General features: G+C 37.8%; 1 long non-coding RNA gene across 1 annotated transcript in view; it reads left to right on the forward strand.

Moving 5' to 3' along the window:
- The first annotated feature begins 9151 nt into the window (after positions 1–9151).
- The window catches only part of LOC139709981 (uncharacterized), a 171226-nt gene continuing 158602 nt past the window's right edge, over positions 9152–21775 (forward strand). Inside the window, exon 1 of the long non-coding RNA XR_011709421.1 lies at positions 9152–9788. This is a non-coding gene — a long non-coding RNA (uncharacterized lncRNA). The remainder of the gene's footprint in view (positions 9789–21775) is intronic.

Here is a 21775-nt window from a genome sequence, read left to right on the forward strand (position 1 = left end):
AACTGAGCAATCTGTTTTATCTGACTATGACATTTCAATATACATGTAATATGTTCTTGTTCCCCCCCCCCAAAAAAAAAAAAAAAAAAAATCAAAATCAAAATCAAAATCAAAATCAAAAAAATCAAAAATTAAAATACCACTGTCATAATGTGAATAAATGAATTACCCAGTACTTTGTCTATGTTGCATAATATCACAGAATGAGATGCCCACAAAAGATAATTATAGTTCAGTAGTGATCTACTGTCAAGCCAGAAAGTTTACTATGACAGATTCAGGGCTGGCCCCCTTTGGGCTGGGACCAAATTGGATGCCAGTTTTCACATTTGATTTTATTTGTGAAAACACATTGGTCAAATTTTCTACACGTAATTGTCACCAGTGTGACGGAATAATTATATTGTTGGACACAATGCTCCCTACCCCCACCCCCTAATTTGTCATTTAGTTCTTCCTAGGTAAACATCTGCAAGAATGTGTGGAAGGTGAACTTACAATGCTATGGTGAGCGATAGACCAACTGATATGGGTACAGTATCTGGTTTTGATTTGTGTGTGTTTTGTTTGTTTGGTGGGTTTTTTTTTTTTTGTCGAGCCCACCGGAGGTGAGGGGAGACTAAGGGATCGCCTGCGGCGTCCGTCCGTCGTCTGTCCGTAACGCTACAAAAACTTCAATAACTCTTTACTCTGGGCTTCAATTGCAATCAAACTTCGAGGGAAGAGGGGTCACGCAAAGTTCCACATTAAGGTCACCTCAAGGTCAAGGCTCACAGGCAGGGGTCAATTAACTTTTAGAGCCCAATGTTAAGTTTTTATGGCATGTTTCTATTATGGGTCATAACTTTTGATCCATAACTCCATTTGTGACCAAACGTGGATGGTACATGTCCCTTGGGGAGTGGATGATCACCACAAGGTCAAAGGTCACAAGCAGGGGTCAACAAACTTTTAGAGCTCAATGTTAAGTTTTTATGGCGCATTTCTATTATGGGTCATAACTTTTGATCCATAACTCCCATTTGTGACCAAACTTGGATGGTAGATGTCCCTTGGGGAGTGGATGGTCACCACAAGGTCAATGGTCACAAGCATGGGTCAACAAACTTTTAGAGCCCAATGTTAAGTTTTTATGGCGTGTTTCTATTATGGGTCATAACTTTTGATCCATAGGTCCGTTTGTGACCAAACTTTGATGGTAGATGTCCCTTTGGGAGTGAATGGTCACCACAAGGTCAATGGTCACAAGCATGGGTCAACAAACTTTTAGAGCCCAATGTTAAGTTTTTATGACGCATTTCTATTATGGGTCTAACTTTTGATCCATTGGTCCGTTTGTGACCAAACTTGGATGGTCACCACAAGGTCAAACGTCACAGGCAGGGGTCAACGAACTTTAAGGGCGCAATGTTAAGTTTTTACGGCACGTTTCTTTTTTGCCATAACTTTTTACCCTTTCATATCTCTTTTTATATGTTATCTCTTTTTAAAAAATCTGTTATATCCCATTCGCATACAATTTCTTATACGCGAAAGGGCGAGGTACATTATGGCACTTGCCTTGTTTTGCGGGGGGAGGGGAGGGGGTGGGGGTTTATGCCTCCACCACGAAGTGTTGCCGGAGGCGTTATGTTTTTGGGTTGGACTGGATAATTCTTTTTTTTTTTTGACAAAATGAACTTTTATCCAGTACTATTCCAATCAGATGAATCTTCTCAGCGTTTTGTTTTTGGGTTGTCCATCCGTCTGGCTGTCCTCCCGTCCATCCATCAGTAATCATCAGTTTTGTGTACAGCGTAATGAATTAAAAACTGTTTGAGGTATCCTAACGAAACTTGGCATATGTATGCATGAATGGATGAGGTTTTGCCTATCAATTTTTGGATGCACATGCTGAAGGTCAAAGGTCAAGGTCAATTTCTTAAAATTTCACAATTTCCCCCATATCTGTGCAATGCCTGAAGGTATTTTCTTGAAACGAAGTGTTTTATAAAACTTATTACCAGATAAAAGATTCTCTAGGGATAGTTTTGGGCCATGAGGTCAAAGACCAAAGGTCAAAGTTCAAGTGGAAAAGCTAAAATGTCACTTTTTTTCTCTTCATATCTTGAAAATGCTCAAGGTATCTTCATGAAACTTAGTGCTGTACTGGGGTTTTCTGTTTCCTTAGTGCTATATACTGCCGACAATAATTATCTTGGGAATTTGGGAGTCATGGGGTCAAGCGTCAAAAGGTCAAGGGTCAAAGGTCGGGTTGAAATGCTAAAATTGGACTATTTGATGCTTTTTGATGCTTAAATTATACTTTTTCTCCATACATTGGAGATTACTCAATGTATAATCAAACTAGATATATACATGCATCACTGCACAATGATTCTGTATAGGCAAAGATTTTGACCATGGGATCAAAGGTCAAGTGAAAATGTTAAAATGTCACATTCCCCCCCCCCCATATTTTAAAAATAGTTTAAAATTTTGTCATGAAAATTCATGTTACAAGTTACAAGTAGGGGTTATTTGTAGAATTGTGGGTCATGGGGTCAAAGGGCAATGGCCAAAGGTGTAATGAAAATGCTCAAATTCTTTAATACTTTAGATTTAGCTTTCTATCCAATAAACCTAGTTCAAAGAAAGTAAACACCACATTTGTGACAAACAATACATGTCATTTCAGTTATTTGCCAATTGTGTGAAACTATTGTCTCACATTGTCAAAACATTTGGAGATATATCCGTGCGATATCGCGGAGGCATACCAGTCGCCATAGTGACATTTCTAGTTGTGTATGTGTGGGGTATGTGTGTGTGTGTGTGTGTGTGTGTGTGTGTGTGTGTGTGTTTAATTTTTTTTATAGTTTGTTTCTTTTTTCTGTGATGAATTCTCCTTTGATTTTTTTTTTTTACCGTTTTTCATTATTGTATTTCCTTATTCTATTTTACTTGCTTCATTGTTTTCGGTTAAATTACTCTCTTTGTTGGGATCAATTCAAGACGTACGAATTCCCAATTCTTAGGACCTAAAATTATTATCAAACGAGTTTTCAGTAAAAGGCAAATCAAGTGGTAAAATTTCGAAAAGGAAAATTGTGTCATATTTGGGATCCTTTCTCCTTTTCTTTTCTTTTTTTTACTTGGATGAGATTACCGACAAAGAAAGGTGTTTCGTTTTACAATAGATTTCGCCACACGTTCAAGCCCGATATATCCATCTGATTTAAGAGCGGTAAATCTACAGCTGGTGTCAAAGGTCAAGAACGAGTCACTGACCTGTCACGCGAGAGTCTCGTCTCCAACACGCGGTATGAGTTATGACTAAAGTCCCGTGTCATGGGGATCTCGATCGCGAGCCTCCAGTGAATAAAAAATATGATTTATAGCTTCGTGATAAAAAAGCGCACGCCCTTGGTCCCATGTCTTATTACTCCAGACTTACGGAGTATAGGGAGATGAGAGGAGTATTGGGGAGTATGGAAGGGTGAATGAACATAAAATTGCGCGTAGAATAAAGATTTTCAGTAAATTAAAGGCATAATTTACCATTTTCATTTTGCAGATGAAACAAAAACCCAGCATTAGTACTTCGAAATAGTTCAAAAATTTGAGTTTAATAGGGATAGAAACAACCAATGTAAAAGGCACCTCAAAACGAACATAAAGTCGCATACACTGATTTTGCGTGAGGACTGAAAATAAGTGAAATGGGTCAACCTAGCCGAACTTGACTTTTTCATATTTTCTGAAAGAGCGGGTCTTCTTTTACATTATGCTAAAATTTGGTATCATAAAACGGGCAGGAAAGTGTGTCTTTTTAGCAGTTTATCTCGAACATTTTTGGTAGAATAGTGTGATTAGGTGTGTCTTAAGAATCCCTTTTTCATTTCTGAAAAACCTTGTCCACACTCTTCACTTTCAACTCTAATAACTTTTGAAAGGATAGTGCTACTGCTTTGACAGTTGGCATTAATTATGGACAGAATGTGTTGATGAGGCATGCTTAATTTCAGTTTAATCTGATAATCCCTTCATTGTTGTTACTCTGGTGGTTTACTTCCTGTTTTTTGTCCCATTCATCGCACAGCCAGCACGGTTTGGTAAAGATTAAGCGCTTGAATAGATACTGTACTTCAGAGCCTCTTTTCTCAGTTCACACTTTTCCTGACTTTGTGCTTTCTTTCCAATATTTAGATAGGTTAGGAGAGTCCATTTGATTTGAGTTATACATCATTTTAAAGCTTAAAATCTGCTTTTTTAGAATATGGTCTTAACTAAATATTCATGTCTGGCGACTTTTTGTTTGTTTTGAGGTGCAGGGTCACAAATATTCAAAGTGTGAACAATAGTTATAACAAAAAAAGTTTCCAGACTAAACCGTCTACAGTTATGGCTTGATTAGAAAAATAGTGGTATCTCGTTATATTTTAGGTTTTATTCCAAATAAATTCGTCGGTTGAGAATGATAAGGGCGTTAAGTGACCACAAAACCCATAGTTTACGAGAAGACTTAAAGCCCTTCTCATTCTCAACAGACGTATTGTACATGGTAGGATGTTTTATGATACAACTGACGTAACTTGTGACATGTGCATCAAAAGTGATATCTTGAACATCTTTTAAATAACTGCTCCTAAAGGTTAACAGGACCTTTAATGAAATACATGTATCATATTTTCGGTGACGCTATTTCTTTCCTTTTTTAATAAATTTATGTGATCTTTTACGTCACCACTGGGATGACTAATGGGATTCTTGACTGTATGTGAAAACGAATGATTGAAATGAAATGTGTTCATACATGTGTCTCTTTTTCAATAATCACTCGATCAGAATGTTTTCGCATGGTATGTCGTTAACTAATTCAAGCTGATTTTTTTTTATTCTGAGAAGCACTAAGATATTGTTCTTTCACGGTGAGCGACGTGGTATTGCTTCGTGCAGCTGTCGTGGATATTACCCGTTTCTTTTGCTGTAACCCGGGTATGTATAACCATAACGGGTGGAATCACGATAAAATGTGCAATGTCAGACAGACATGTATTACCTGTGACATGTTACAACAAGCCTGATACGAAGATATTCCCAGTTATGTAATTCAGTGGAGAGTGCACAAGTGGAGAGTACACCGTATATAAATTGTGGGTGTGGTATAGAAAGAAACGTAGACTCTATCATTCATTTCCTCTTTCTTTATATTACCTCGCACGACGTTAGGCCTACACGACAAGTTACGTGTCTCTTCAATTGTCCCTCCGTCGTTATCCTCTTGTATTTGATGTTATCACTCTATATCACTGGATGTCTTTGTCCTCCCGTGTGTATACACACAACGCACAAACACACACAGAAACACATAGTTGTACAAGACACACGTGTTTATTTTATATGTGTGTTTGTGCGTTAGTTTGTCAGTCCAAATATGTCAGATGATATTGTTAAATTCGTCGTAGTCTTATTCAAAATTGATCGAAATACTCAAAACGGTTCGAAGAAGAACATACGCGTATGTCAGGAACTAGTAATATTATACTATTAGGCAAAGCTTTTGCAAAGGCGTAAATAAGGCGAGTAAAATCACACTTCAGGGCAATTTATATGCCATTCAAATGTCTGACAAAAGATTTGATAAGTGTTCTTCAGTTGAGTCAAATTGACACACAAGCGCACAGTTGATTCTATCTGTACCTTTTTTCTTTTTCAAGTGAATTACTTCAAAATGTGCCCATGAATGTAAATAAAGAACATGTTAGGCCTGTACTATATCACATCCAAGGACAAGAATACTAAGACACGTCGGAGGACAAGAAAGGGGTACTTTCATGTACTTTTACTTTCCAAAAATAAATCTAAATCAAGCGCTGAGTACATTCGTTCGTGACCATAGCATGCTTCTTCCGACAAGATCATTCCGTCACTATGGAAACGACTGCAAACAACCTCATTGTCAAACATCCCGTTGGTCCAAGTACTGCGTGTTTCAATAGTCTCTAAAACGAGACACTTCATGCTTTCTTTACGTTCTGTATTTTCACTTTTATCGATCTTCTTCCTTCATTTTCTTGGAAATAAGCACAGCAGAGCTCTCCCTACTAAAAGGCAGAAGGAAAAGAGTGAAGATATAGGAGGCCCCAAATTAAATGAGAATTTTACGCCTGATGCTAAACTGTGCTCGTATTTTTGCATGCATTGTGAAATACGGTTTCATGTTCATTATTTATGACGGAATTCGAATACTGATTTTCTGTACATGTCTCTGAGTTTTCAGTATATAAATGCCTTTGAAGGTTCACCGCATTCCTTCACAACTGACGATCTTAATTACCGTATACCGAACAACTTGCTGGATGAGCTCTGAAATGGTAGACTAGAGAAGACCAGACTTGCGTGAGGGATGAGCCTTTAGAGTTGCCCACCCTATCGCCCTGTACTTGACACCTAATAGCATGGGGTGTCTTGGATTACCTCCCCTACAAAGATGAGCTGATCTGACGTTCCGTCGATTTATTGAAGTCATGCTGCTGAACGTCGTTCATTTTTAAGGAATGCAGTCAGTGACCACTCCCGCCCCTTTTGTTCTTTTTCTACCTATTCTTCTTCTTCTTCTTCTTCTTCTTCTTCTTCTTCTTCTTCTTCTTCTTCTTCTTCTTCTTCTTCTCCTTCTCCTCCTCCTCCTCCTCCTCCTCCTCCACCTCCCTCCCCTCTCTCCCTCTTTCAAATTTTATGTTGTTCTTTCAGGAGGAGTGTTTGAACAGTTGTCCATTATACGGAGGCTTGAAGATAATGGAAATGAACATTGCCAGGACAAAAGCAAATGACAATAGTGATAATGAGAACGGTTTGACGATGATGATGGCACCCACCCTTTAACATCATCATCATCATCACAATCATCACCATCATCCATGTTATTTCTACCGTCATTATCACCTACTATCATCATCGTCATTGTAATAATTAGGATCATCAATCTCGATATCATTATCATCATGATCATAATTGTTATTTTGGCAATAATCTTATGACTTGGGAGGTGGAATTCTCTTTCCACCTGCATGTTTTGAGATTGCAGGGAGCATATGTCATTCTACGAATTTGAATACTGATGTTCGCGATGTGATAAAGAAGACAACAGTGACAACGCTTCACTAGTCACCGTGATCCTGTGGTACTTCCTGTAAAATTATGGAATCCCTTATTGTAATGCGGAAACAGACGCGAATGAATGTTAACAAAGACATCGGGTGGTGGTGCGGGTGATGATGAAGATAACGATGACGGTATTGATGAGTCTACGACAATAGTTGACGGAGATGACAACTGTATGGATTTGAAGAAAAAAATATGGCAGTAAACGAGGTCATTGTATTAGAGCATATTTTTCAAGCCTTGAGATATTTATACGCAAAGCATGATGCGAATATTTTGAACGTCGATATTTTCGTTTTCGTACTTAGGTCCCACCTCGCTGCTTCAATGTAGCAGGTTGAATTGACTGATAATAATGAGATTTCAATGGTGATAACGGTAGTATAATGCTACGTGAGAATAATTTTGTGATGTCTGTGTTTGGGTTTATATGAGGATGATCGTTGTGTAACGGTTGTGCTTGTCAGTTGATGATCGACTCGAATAATGACCGCAATGGATCACTGCTATTCGAGACAGGTTAGAACCAAGACAAGAGAGAGTACAATGTAATATAACATGCAATCACTTAAAATATAGGCCTACCAAGATAAGCTGATTTTCAGTCAAGAGTGACAAATAAAATCCATGATATTCACAGCAATGCTGAAGATAGCTTGTCAGACAAGGAATGGGAGAGAACTACGTGTATGTTGATATCGCAAGACGTGAAAAGAAATATCGTTCGATCCTCCTCGTCAATCATAACTGCTCAACAACACGAAGTAAACAAGATATCGCAATTGACAACCACTTTGGCCCTCCAGGCCCAAGGGATAACGAGTTTCGACACCGGGAATTCACGAGTAGCTGACCACAGTATGATTGACGGCTCGCCCAATCATTCGTGATAGCCAGCTTTACAGAGCACGCAGAATTCGTCTTGAATGTGGTACCGTAACTCACTTTCAGACCCTCGAATTGTTTCACGCATTCAAATGAATCTCATATCACTTTCGAAACATCCTCATCAACTGGCAGATGTATCCTGTATTTGAAGAGTTTTATCGCAAAACGAGTTAAATCCACAAATGAAGAAAATGATAAGAAAACACAGGTTTTTAAAATCATAACTTCTGGTATATTCTTGGTTATGTTACAAGTGAGGCATTACCGAAAAGGTTTGATTTTGCTCTATCTGATGATGGACAAACTTTAAAATGTTTTAGAATTGACGCTTAGCTAATTTTGCAATAAACCTCTTCATTTGAACAATTCTGAGCCCGCGACAACGAGCTTCCAATAAAAGATCCCCATTCTAGGGAAGGGAAGTTTTGGTCTGGAACCCAGACTAATATCAGTAGATATTTTCATGGCAGTCGTAGTGTTATATAATTGCCCGCGACAGTCGAACAATAGTGTCTCTATTCCAACTTCCTACCATTAGTTGACCTCCAGTTCTTCGTAGAGATTTTCACCGAAGAAAACAAGAGTACTAGAAAATTTTCGGAATGCGTTCGATTTTTTTTCCAGTGATCTGCCAGCAATGACAGTTTGGTGACATATTGATAGAAACGGGCACTGTTAATCTGCCTTAGAAAGAAAACCTGTCGAATCGGCGCACACTTGAGAAGTAGACAGATGACATGAGACCTGGGGAGCGAGTTGTCTTGAACGCAAGTGTTTCGCTGTCACCGGAGCTTGGTGTCTGTGCTTCCAGACTCTAGTACGCAGCGAACATAAGGAATGCAAAGTATGCTGACAATGCGCCGGTGTTTTTCACTCTGAGCCAATCAGTGGTCGATAAACTTCCACTATGCGGGTGAGATGCAGCAAGCTTTGAGTTGCTTGTTGTCACTGGGTCCAGCTCGCTGAGAAACCGCTGCCAGTGCACGTGGGTCTCTCCCACATGATAGGTTGGATCATAGTAGCTTCATGGTTTGATATTTTTATTACCAATGACCCGGGATTTTTGTTTTTTGTCAAGGAGAACGGCAGCGAGCTCGTAACGTCGGAAATTTCCCACGAACACTTTGCCATCAACAAGCGATCATGCTTGCAATATAGTGTTGGGATCTTCTAAGTGTTTGAATGCCACTGCTGCTCTGCTGAAGCATTCAAGTAGACTGAACTGAAAGACTGTTCGACATAATCAATTTTATGGTTTTAATGAGGAGTTTACTCTAGAATGTTACTATGCTTACATCGCTGGAGAACGCGAAGCTGACAGATTTGTCATTCCATCGTCAACCAACCTCACTTCAGTGACAAATTCGAAATGAGGGCACCATCTACGGAAACAAGGAAAAAATGACTTTCATTATCAGATGAGAAATGTTATCACCACTTTCCTATGAGGGGGTTAGAGGAAAACTTACGCAGTGGACAATTTAGCTCGACTCAGAGGAGACCCCTAATCCTCGAGTATTGGATCATCTACAACTTGCCCCGTTGGATTATTACTGTTGGAATATCGTTATGATGTAACAATCGGAGTGGATATAGCAATCGCGCTCATCTAGCCTGACCAGGGGAAAGTCCCGAGAATCCCTTCCAGCTTCAATGGCTTTCTTGATGTGTGACCCCAGTGGAGATAGTCAATGACGGCTTCGTCATTTATGCACAGCAGCGATCATGATGATAACATCATGATTCATTTTGCTCTGGTGAGTCAGAGAACACTGATTTTGTTTTTGTTTTTTAATCGATGGTCATAGACGCACATAATATATTATATATTTCCTGGTATGATTGCCGGGTTCAGTTTGACGTTATCATTTTTTTTTTCACATTGCGAGAGGGGAAACTCGGAAGTAATTCGGAAAAGAAACAATACAATTTAAAAACATACAATTTCGTTTTCTTGACTGTCTTTTCAGCATTTTTGTTTGTGCGTATGAATAGCATTATATCTGATGCACGAAATGTCACATTGAATTCCTCATAGTATTTTCTCTTGTTGTTGACAAAGAATTTAAAATAGTTACTTTTGATGTATACGTATAGACAATTTGCACTCATTTCGAGGATGCTAGCTGCGAATAGAACTTGTAATTATGTTGATAGTGTAGTGGTAGATAGGGGAAGATTGTAATGTCATCACATACATCGATGTTCATTTCCTCGAATCTCCAAAGAGGTACAACGGATTAACAAAGTTTTCATCACTTACAAGTTGGGTCATTTGTTTTGGTATACTGCAACTGTAAGCTACCGAATAAGGGTAGTTCGCCATATGCAATATCCTCAGAAATAGATTCCACCATACCCTCGTGCTCAGGGTGTGTTTGTTCGTTTATAGATATATCGGTGAAACTAATAGACACATTCTATACTTATTGCCGTATCGACAGGTATAAGTTGTGGACGGTGAGAGAAACACCAAAGCTGAAGGGGAGAAAGATGGAGGAGGGAAGTTTCGGAACGGTTACTAATTGATTTATAATTACATGTGAATCTAGTTAAACATAAAAGACTTGAAGATAAGGTAACAGGGAGGTCTGTTTTTTTCAGTACGTGAACTGTTATTGTTGTGTAGGCCTACTTTTTCAACCGTCTTGACCGTCTAACCACATTACGTGACTCATCATGGGCTTGCATTCGAGGATAAATAGCTATACATGTACAAGTAACTTTAGGAAGAAAAGTTTGTTCTTGTTCTCGTTGAGTTTAGTGGCGTTTACTCCAAAGTGCACTTAATTGCTGACCATTCATTTGCAACTGATGTTGGTTTTGATGGCGTTATCATTAGATTTAAACAGAAAAATTGAATCTCGTAGTCTAACTCTTGTTTGATAGGAAATGAATATGCACCCTTTCCACTTTGCATGCCTTATGGTACTGGCAGTATTATTTTCCTTTGTCCTAACTAACTTGCTTTGCGATATGACTGACTCTGGCAATACTATAGGCCTAAATGACGTCTATGGCAATGGGATATAATTGGATCTGAGAGGGTAAGCCAAGCGAAATTGCATTTCTCTGCAACATGTACGAGGATGTCATGAGTCCTGTGCTGTCGCTACATGAACGAAATATTTTCATGACAGGCAAATACATCGCATGTAGGCCTGTAACGGTTCGTTCAAAAGAGGAATCGGTGGGATGTGGTCTCTCTTTTTCATAGAATGATAAAAATGATTAACTCATGCATCATTCAAACTCTAATTCTTGATTCCTTCAACTGGTTAAAAAATAAATTAAAAAAAATGTTGAAATATAGATTTTAAAAAATACACACGCAATGATGGAGACAAAATAGGCGGCTGGAAACAAGGCTATACTCGGTCGGTTCAACGATCTATTTCCAGGACGCCGTTGCTCTCCCAGGGAGTGTGGCTTGCTATTCTGGTGATCGAGGGCGGGGCATAAAGGAAAGAAAGGAGTGATGATCACCCTGGTACAAACTCGAAAATATTTCCCCCTTTTCTCAGCAATGAAATGGCAGTAGGTTCATCGTTCGTAATTCGTAAACAATCTATTCAAATTGAAGGATTATCTTTAAAGCAATCTTCACACGTTTATAATGGCTGTGAATACAGTCGAATTTATTGTTTATGTTGGTTGTATAGAGCGATGAAATTTTAATAACATTGCATTACTTGAGCAGAAAAAGACCCAGATTGATTCCGTTTTGTATACCTAAAGTTTTTCTCTTTTATTTGTTTATGATTGTCGTTGGCTCATGCATTATACTTGCGTATATAGGCCTTCTCGATTGTATTAACCAGCAAGAAATATTGTGATGTATAACACAGTAGGTATTCATATAATAATGTTGATTATTTTTATGGCATTCCATATGAACTTGTATGAGGGCAATGATTATAATCCCCTGTTAAAATGTGATTTTTTTTTTCTCCCTGAACGTAGATCTCATTATTCCTAGCCATCTATCAAACTGGTCGTTCTTATTTTCGAAACCAATCATTCTCGGTCTATTTTCTGATGTCACGTGAGATGACCTCTTAGTCTGCTGTTCAGAAAGAATTATACATTAATATGAAGCTTTTGACCCAAAAGGGGGGGCTTTTAAATGTTGGCCCACTACTGATGTGCAAAATTCACGAAGAATTGGTGTCAAAATTGCTTGATATGAGAGTTCTTGGGGATTTACGAGTGTAAATGAAAGAGGTTTTTTCCCCTCAAATAATGGGGGCTTCTGTGTAGACTATGAAAGGAGCGCATTTCGGCCGAGCAGAGCCTGCTGTTGCAAGTTTGGCCTATGCGATGAAAGGGCGTTATTATTCTCAGAGGGGGTAAACTCTGCTATTCTTGCTACGTAACCTCACACGACCGGAGACGAAGACAAATACGGCGAGGGGAGGGAGAAAACAACGAGCAGTATAGACGAAGACGAGCTCGGAAGGCGTAAAGAGATCCTCCGTGTGATATAAAGCCGATGAGACTGACGAGTTCACGTTCAGTCAAAATCGACTTCACGGTAGCCAGAATGGTAATTGATGGTACAATGTACAATGTAAGAGCGCAGCTACCACACTGATGTGATGATGATGATGATGATGATGATTCACGGCATTTGTGTGGCGCCATGTGACATTCAGAAATACAAATGGCATTGACGTCGAAATAGCTGATGTTTCTAGAAATGTCAAAGAAAAGCAAGATATAATTCATATAAAATTTCATGATGAATTTCAAAATTTGCGAATATTAAGTTAGAAAGGATAGGATCGTCTGCAAGGTCATTTTAGATGGTGATGCATATTCACCTATGAAACAGCCTTTGATTCAGCCATGTAAGCGACACAATTGTGCCAACCGCCTTACTATGTAGCCCATCGTTTGTTTGATTGATTGATTGATACATCTGGGATATCAGATGCTCTCGAAAATGTGTTTTGTGTTTTGAACTACCACGGACACGAATTGTGTTCTGGTATTCGCAACAAACCAGATGAGGAATACAAAGCGCTTATGATGTCTCAATGACATGACAAGTAGGCCAACATGAGTTTTAGTATAAATTTCCAAAATTTGTAGCGAAACTAGCATGATGGTTCATTCAACATTCAAACAATTCAATTTCTTCCAGTTTTCTCATATTTCTCGCAGACGTGCATTTATTACATTGTTTTAAAATTTCATGTTTAATGCGCAAGACACCAAAAAGGTTTTCTACTCGTTGGAAATGTTAATACGATAATATTGATAGATATCTTATTTAGAGAACACTTTTTGTAAGCCAATCTGATCGGATATTAGCATTCTTTCACATTAACAAGAATGGTTATATGATGTGTTCCCTAAAGTGTCATGCATTAATACCCTGCCCCAAGAGCTCGAGACGAGTAAGTAAGCAAGTAGGCCTAAATGCAACATTCTTTATATTTGATTTCTCGCAGGTTGGTCGATATCTAACTCTAAAATTTGAGTATTACTTTTCTGATATTGGTACGGAGGAACTTGAACAGGATCACTTTAATTTTTTTTTTGTGGGGGGTTCTTTTTTTTTTTCTGGTCATCTTACAGTAGCTTTTAAACCAAGAAGAAAATCGAAATACTAATTTAATTTTTCTTTGCTACGATCCCAATTCAGAAGAAGTTGTAACCTGAAATTTGAAGTTGCAATGATATGTTTATTGTTTTCATGACTGTGATTCGTGGTTTATTCTTTTTATATCGACAGATTCAGGGTACAAATCGCACAAATAAAACAGCGACAGTAGTTTTAGACAAAATAGATACAAATGTAAAATGTTTCACAAGATTCAGTCCCATTTCCGTGACAAGATAGAGTTGTATCAGCTGTATAGATGAAGCGATTATGACATCTGTCAACTCTTTTATTGGTTACAACAATTACTTTCCTTTATCAAAATCTTGATAGTTCTATCATTATAATATGTTATGATTTTATTGTGATTTTTTTTAATTTCTTCTCGTGTAATCCATCAAAAAAAAATTGTGTACCAGCCAGTGACAGACTTGTGAGCGGGGACATTACCAGTTCTCTTGATAGGTATACATGTACTTGTGATTTTGATCGATCATATTGTTTTGAAGTCACCTCGTGTTATATCTTTGATATTTCGTTCCCTGGTTATGTTAGTTCAGTGTCAACAAATCCACATACCGTTGTGTTTGTGTTACCATACTGTACTTTTTAAGACATTACTCTGATGCAGCAATGTTGCAGGGGAAAATGAGGGGAATGCAGTGTACGTATCGTGCTACGTTCTTGGAGTTTTCAGCAGCAGTTAACGGACATGTTCACATCTGTGCGCTCCGGGAGGCATTGTCACAATAGAAAAACGCACAACTTGATACGCGGGAATTAGCTGTATGAGAGCCCCTCTTGTCCGGCGTGTTTTCTCCTCATTCCCAAGTCGGGTTGTTGCCCTTTCTCGGGGAAATCATCGTGATTATGCCGGAAAGAGGTTGATAACCTCTCGTACCTTCTATCCGTCCGGGTCTATATATAACAGACCTCAGCAAATTCAAGCTCAATTTTGATTCTCTTTAGTTCTTGATTATAAAAGAAGTTTTTTAAAATTATTATTTAAGTGGTTTATTGATTCTAAAAAAAATACAGTAAAACATATCAGCCAACAGGGCTAAGCGCTGTTAAGGTCACAGTGAATTAGAATTACACACTGAACTCTGAGATATGAATAAACCTTGATAGATATAAACATACCCCTATTGTACCAGTTAAAATTAAATAGATATAAAAAACATTGGAATATTTACAATAGTGAGACGTGAATATGGTTCCTAAAATCGTTTATTATAGTAACAACAGAAAACATATCATTTTAGGATATTCTACACGAACCAAAAGGTTAAAGAAATATCTCATTTGATCCCGATACCTGTAACAAGAAAGAACTATCGAGAAAAAGTAGAACGATGAAAGGAGAGAAAATGAATGGAGAATGGAAGAGGAGAAGGAAAGAGAGGAAAGAGAAAGAGAGTGAGGGAAAATAAAATTGAGAATAACGTAAATCCAACAAAAAACAATGATAATGATAACCCGTGATTTCAACATGCCACTTGCATTAGCTCCTATCTCTATTCTATATCACAACATTAATGAACATATTAATCAGTAAAAGAAAAGAAGGAAGAATGAGGGGAAGGGAAGAACCCAATAACAACGGAGAAAAATCAATTGTTCCACAGTCAGTTGTTTCGTATCTAACATAACGAAAAAGTCGAATGCAAGAGACGGACCAACAAAAACACGCAGATAGTTATATCGGACAGAAATAAAGGAAAGTGATGAAATAGTTTGTTTTGTTTGTCGTGTTTACATAATGGCTGTGATGCCAATCTCCATCGCGGGTATTCAGAGCGTTAGGAGGTGGGTTGGTGGAGTGGGATGGAGAAAGGGTGGAGCGGATGAAAATAGTTGCAAATATCTGACAGTCCCATCAGAGGGCGCTATTTAGACACGAGGTGACATCCAACATTGAGTGTTTGTTGCAAACTCGCGCTAAATGTCGTAATCAGCTGCACCACTTAGTCCCACTCTGTCTAACAGTGCCTGCCTGGGCGATGTTGTTCGTAGCAAACGAATGTTTTCGAAATCAATTTGAAAGATGAATGTGTTTCGTACAGACCATAATGAATGCTACATTTTCATTTCCAGAAATCACAGATGGGAACTGGAGGAGTCATGATGACGATTATGATAACGATGGTGGGGTGATGAAAACGATGCTGCCGATGATGATGATGATGATGATGATGATGATGATGATGATGATGATGACGATGATGATGATGGTAGTGGTGGTGGTAATGATGATGATGATGATGGTGGTGGTGGTGATGAGGATGGTGGTGATGATGGTGATGATGGTGATGCTGATGATGATGGTGGTGTTGCTGTTTTTGCTGTTGTTGTTGTTGTTGTTGTTGTTGTTGTTGCTGTTGTTGATGTTGTTGCTGTTGTTGATGCTTGTGCCGGCGGAAATTGGTAGGAGTATCCGATGATGACGACAATGATATGGGAGACAGTAATGGCATTGACTGCGATATAAAATCATGCAAAGGACAGCCATATTTTCTGTCCCTGATTATTAAGTCAAAAGCTAGTTTCCCAGGATGTACATAAGAATTATCTGGAAGTGTTTGAGGATATACTTTTGCAGCAGTGAGCTTGTAACAAGAATACCCTATAACTGTACACATAGGACGCACGTTAGGACACTTCATATGATACTAACCTAACCATTGATAGAAAGCCCAAGTAAAGGAAGAGAGTGACAAATTCATTGTACAAAATAAGAAGACACATACCAGAATAATTATGATATAATATCAGCATAATCATGTCTCATTACAAGTACATGTACATTTATATTCATATTCATACACAATTAAATACAAAGCAGTTGAAATTTTTTTTATGTTTTATGTTAATGAGTCAATCTAGCGAAACACAGAATCAAGCAAAGTGAAAATACATTATAAAATAGACTTAAGGGAACAGTTTCTGGAAAATATTAATGGGACGTTTCTCTATACGACTGAATGTAACTAATGTCGGAGATTTAAAAAAAAAGGCTCCAAACTGAATACACACAAATACATGTTAATTCCTTAACCGAGAAAATCAATTCGAAACTTTGATCGACAAGATGAAGATGGACCAAGTGTAAAGAGCTACGCAGAGACAACATAATTCTTGTCAAGTTTTGTGGCGGATTTGTGCTTCAACGACCCGATATGCCCACCGAACGAAAAAGACGGATAATATGCCCCGTTGTTTGTCGGCTCAGCGCAGGACGTACAATATTACAAACACACCGCGCAGCGCAGTGGTTTAGCGCCATCTTAAGGTCACATGAAACACAGTCATTCGTGTTCAGTTGTTGAAATTGCGGCTGCATTAATAACGCGCACGACCTGCACCTGCGAAGGGGTAGAGAAGAAGGTAATGATTATGTCATAGATAAACAACTACATGTGGCATAAATATAACATCGATTCATTATCCAGCCGGTAAGTAATTCACATTATTTTGTAAGTAGTAATTCTTTAGGGTTGTCGAACCTAATGTCATTTCACTCAGCTCATCTAATGCACCCTTAATTTTTGTTTGGCTAGACTATTTAAAAGTGTGTTATTCATTCAGTCACTTTGAGAGTGCCAATTTTGACATGAACTTCCCTTTGTATTCAGGTTGAATAACGTGCAAGATTTTCCTTTTTTGTTTACATTACATAAATCGTCAGCAATTTGTGTTTAAGAAGAAAAAATAGTGTGATGTGGAGCTCTCTTAGACAACTAGTTTGTAGAACTTATGCTGTTATTACTGAAGAGTGCATTGTGTGAAATATGATAAAAGAGTGTGAATTCACTGCAGAAAGTCCCAGGTTACAGTTAACTTCTCCTGATATTCAAGCAAGTTGCTGGTACAGACAGAAGTTTGCCCATTATCAAGGGAGCATAAGACAAAAACAAACAAGCAAACAAACACTCTGAAAAGGCTTGCATGCAGATTGCTAGGGGCAATAGCAGTTCTGTAACTAAATGTAGACCTGATAAAACTTGCTCTTACAATGCAGCACATGATCTTATTAGCCTTAGCCCAAACTGTAAACAATCAATTGTTTATGGAGTCAGACTACCAGGCTATTGCTAGTCTTGTGCTGAAGACAGTTTCACTGTTAGCATGTGTGAAAAGGAAATGGAACAAACAAGATTATTCATTACTAATTCATCATCATTAATTTCTTATGTCAGTCATTATAGGCCCTATTGCTCTTCATATTTGATATAAGGGTCCTATATATTATTGTTATATTTATTAGTTACTACTATTAGTACTATAATTGTTGGCATCTGCTTCTTTCTTTTCATTGCTTTTAATGTAATTGTAAGATAGTCAAAGCTAATTTTGGGGGTTGAAAGAAAACATTGACTTATCTTTCATAGTGAATAATAGTGAGAGAGTAAGGTGGGTCTACTTTGACATCTGTGGGTATTTAGACATTTTTGTACCAGCTTTTGTTTTCTGAAGAACTTTGTAGTGGATAATACTGTGTCGTACGAATTGAATGTCAAGGTATCGGTCAATGCCTACTTCTGGATTTTACTCATTTTGATCTAGTTTGTAGTTTCTGCATGACTTGTTTGTCTATCTGGTATCAGGAGCTGTATACCAAAAATGAAATTCCCAGCTTGTCCATTGGCACAAGACAACCAAAGTTGTTATCATGCCAGTAGTATAATAAGAATGTTGTTGATGACTGAACCACTATATTATGTCAAGGTGTTACTTTTACCACCACCATGCACTGTGCTCACTGAAGTATTAACATGATGAAAGGAACATAAAGAAATACTGTAATCTACAAAACAGTCTTGGGCTTGATTGATTGCACATTGATACTACCAGCAGCTCAAGGCTGATAGTATTGTAACTATTTTATCTTATTTGTGTTTGTACATGTTTATGTATCTTTTGTAAGTACTGTAATATAGTTGAAATATATTGGATGTCTTTAAATGCCTGGTAGTGACACTAATGATGATGATGATAATAATGATAATGACATTAATACTACTACTACTATTAATAATAATAATGATGATAATAATAATAATAATAATAATAATAATAATAATAATAATGATAACAACAACATTCAGAAGAGTGATCATAATATGCCAGGAGCAAACAAAATAGCAAAAAGAGAAATTTTATCTAAAACTCTCTATTTTATTGGAAGTAGGTAACAAAAATGTTAGAATGTGATTAACTGTTCACATTTTTCTAACTTGTTTACGAGATAGAAGGTGAAGTTGCACCATCAACATCATCATCAGTGCACCAGGCAGAGTAAATCCAGGTTTTGCTTTGTTACAGGGGTAGGAAATTGTCACACAGGCATACCTTTCATACAGAAAGTGAAACCAAATTGTGCATGATGACTATCCTGCTAGATGAAGAAAAAGGGTTTAAAAGTGACATCACCTATATCCCAAATTCATCACGATTATGATTTAATTTTAGTGATGATTTAATTGGTGGTGAATGAAAACTTGTTGCTCAGTCTTTTAAAGTTGTTCCATGCAAAGTCAGATTCTTATATTTCTGCAATGTCTCCCTCTCTTGTTCAGATATGACATCATTGTATCTGAGGTCACTTACGGGCTCACACCCATAAATATTTCCCCATAGGGATGTGAGTTAAAAATCAAATTTCAAAAAATTCTGTAAAATAGCTGGGAGAAATGAGGTATTTGAGCTTCTCTAAACTGAAGAAGTGAGATATATCCTTTCATCCATCAAATTTTCAGGGTGGATTCTTTAGTTCAAATTCTGTCCAGGGGTCCGCAAAGCCAGACTACGAGTTCTTGTCACTCAAAAAGTCACCCATTTTCTGTACACGTAGCCAATGAAATATAGTCCCCTCAAATTCCACCAGAAAAGCTTTCATCTTCCAACCAAAATGCAATTTGTAGAGGAATTCATACTCAATATCTACAGCTATTCAGTTTTTTGTCAAACTACAACATTGATTTTTAATTAATTTTTTTTCTTCATTTATTTTGGTATCTTTGGTACGAATTTGTGAAGGGGTCTGGGACATTCCACTGTATTTACGGGTGTGAGCCCTATAGTGAAGGTCATACTTCTCATTTGACTTTTAAACATCATAAATGTGTTTTTGATGATATTTTCCCCTACATCATATGGGAAATTACACATTCAAGGGTTATAAAGCTTCTAAAAGGGACACTTTTGAAACTCATGCCCTTTGAGGTTTTAAAAAAAAATAAAAATGTAGTGTTGATCAGTTCTTCATAAGAAGAATACCTACTATAGATGCAGGCAGTAATCTTTGATTATGGGGGTGTCATCATCACATTATTGCCTACAAAGTACTTGAAAAGACTTTGTTTTGTCAAACAGACTCACTTTATGAATTTTGACCTGTTTCAGTGGTAGCCAAAACAAAGAAATACATTAAAATAACACAGTCATTCAAAGCTGTGTGATACTGATGACTGCTATACATGTACAAAGATCTAGTACCACAACAACATAATAAGAAAACAAATTGTAGCCAAACAGAGTGGGGGGGGGGGGGGGGGGGGGGGGGGAAGAGGAGAGGGGTGGGGGGTAGGAAGGAGAAGAGGGGAGGGAGGAAGAGATCTGACACAATAGATCAACATAAACCAGCAGAGTTTGTATGGCACGAATACTTCCCATAGACTTGTGTGCATTGCATGCATCCTCTATAGGGCTCACACCCATAAATATTTCCCCATAGGGATGTATGTTAAAAATCAAATTTCAAAAAATTCTGTAAAATAGCTGGGAGAAATGAGGTATTTGAGCTTCAATAACCTGGATAAGTGAGATATACCCTTTCATCCATCAAATTTTCAGGGTGGATTCTTTAGTTCAAATTCTGTCCAGGGGTCCGCAAAGCCAGACTACGAGTTCTTGTCACTCAAAAAGTCACCCATTTTCCGTACACGTACCCAATGAAATATGTGACCCTGCACCTCAAAACAAACAAAAAGTCGCCAGACATGAATTTTTAGTTAAGACCATATTCTGAAAGAGCAGACTTTAAGCTTTAAAATGATGTATAACTTGAATCAAATGGACTCTCCTAACCTATCTAAATATTGGAAAGAAAGCACAAACTCAAGAAAAGTGTGAACTGAGAAAAGAGGCTCTGAAGTACAGTGTCTATTCAAGCACTTAATCTTTACCAAACCGTGCTGGCTGTGCGATGAATGGGACAAAAAACAGGAAGTAAACCACCAGAGTAACAACAATGAAGGGATTATCAGATTAAACTGAAATTAAGCATGCCTCATTAACACATTCTGTCCATAATTAATGCCAACTTTCAAAGCAGTAGCACTATCCTTTCAAAGGTTATTAGAGTTGAAAGTGAAGAGTGTGGACAAGGTTTTTCAGAAATGAAAAAGGGATTCTAAAGACACACCTAATCACACTATTCTACCAAAAATGTTTGAGATGAACTGCTAAAAAAAAAACACTTTCCTGCCCGTTTTATAATACCAAATTTTAGCATAATGTAAAAGAAGACCCGCTCTTTCAGAAAATATGAAAAAGTCAAGTTCGGCTAGGTTGACCCATTTCACTTATTTTCAGTCCTCACGCAAAATCAGTATGTGCGACTTTATGTTCGTTTTGAGGTGCACGGTCACGTATAGTCCCCTTAAATTCCACCAGAAAAGCTTTCATCTTCCAACCAAAATGCAATTTGTAGAGGAATTCATACTCAATATCTACAGCTATTCAGTTTTTTGTCAAACTACAACATTGATTTTTAATTGATTTTTTTCTTCATTTATTTTGGTATCTTTGGTACGAATTTGAGAAGGGTCTGGGACATTCCACTGTATGTATGGGTGTGAGCCCTTACCATCTGTCGGGTATAACCACTGGTAATCAGTTTTATTTCCATGTTCTTTTAGCAAATGACTATCATCTTTTGTACAATCCCATCTGATCCGTCTAGAGTCCCTCCTCTCATTTGTCTCGTTCTGATGTCATACAACTTTGCTGCATTCAAATGCGAAAAGCCAATCCACTCAAAGGCTCAATAGGTAGACCAGAGCAGTATGCAACACTGCCCTCTCTGTCTGTTTCAAGTCTCTCAATAACTCTGAACATACACACAAGAGCGAG

The sequence above is a fragment of the Diadema antillarum genome, unplaced genomic scaffold (assembly GCF_040938485.1).
Source record: "Diadema antillarum isolate AM-2024a unplaced genomic scaffold, OU_Dant_1.0 seq00001485_RagTag, whole genome shotgun sequence".
In the NCBI taxonomy this organism is placed as follows: domain Eukaryota; kingdom Metazoa; phylum Echinodermata; class Echinoidea; order Diadematoida; family Diadematidae; genus Diadema; species Diadema antillarum.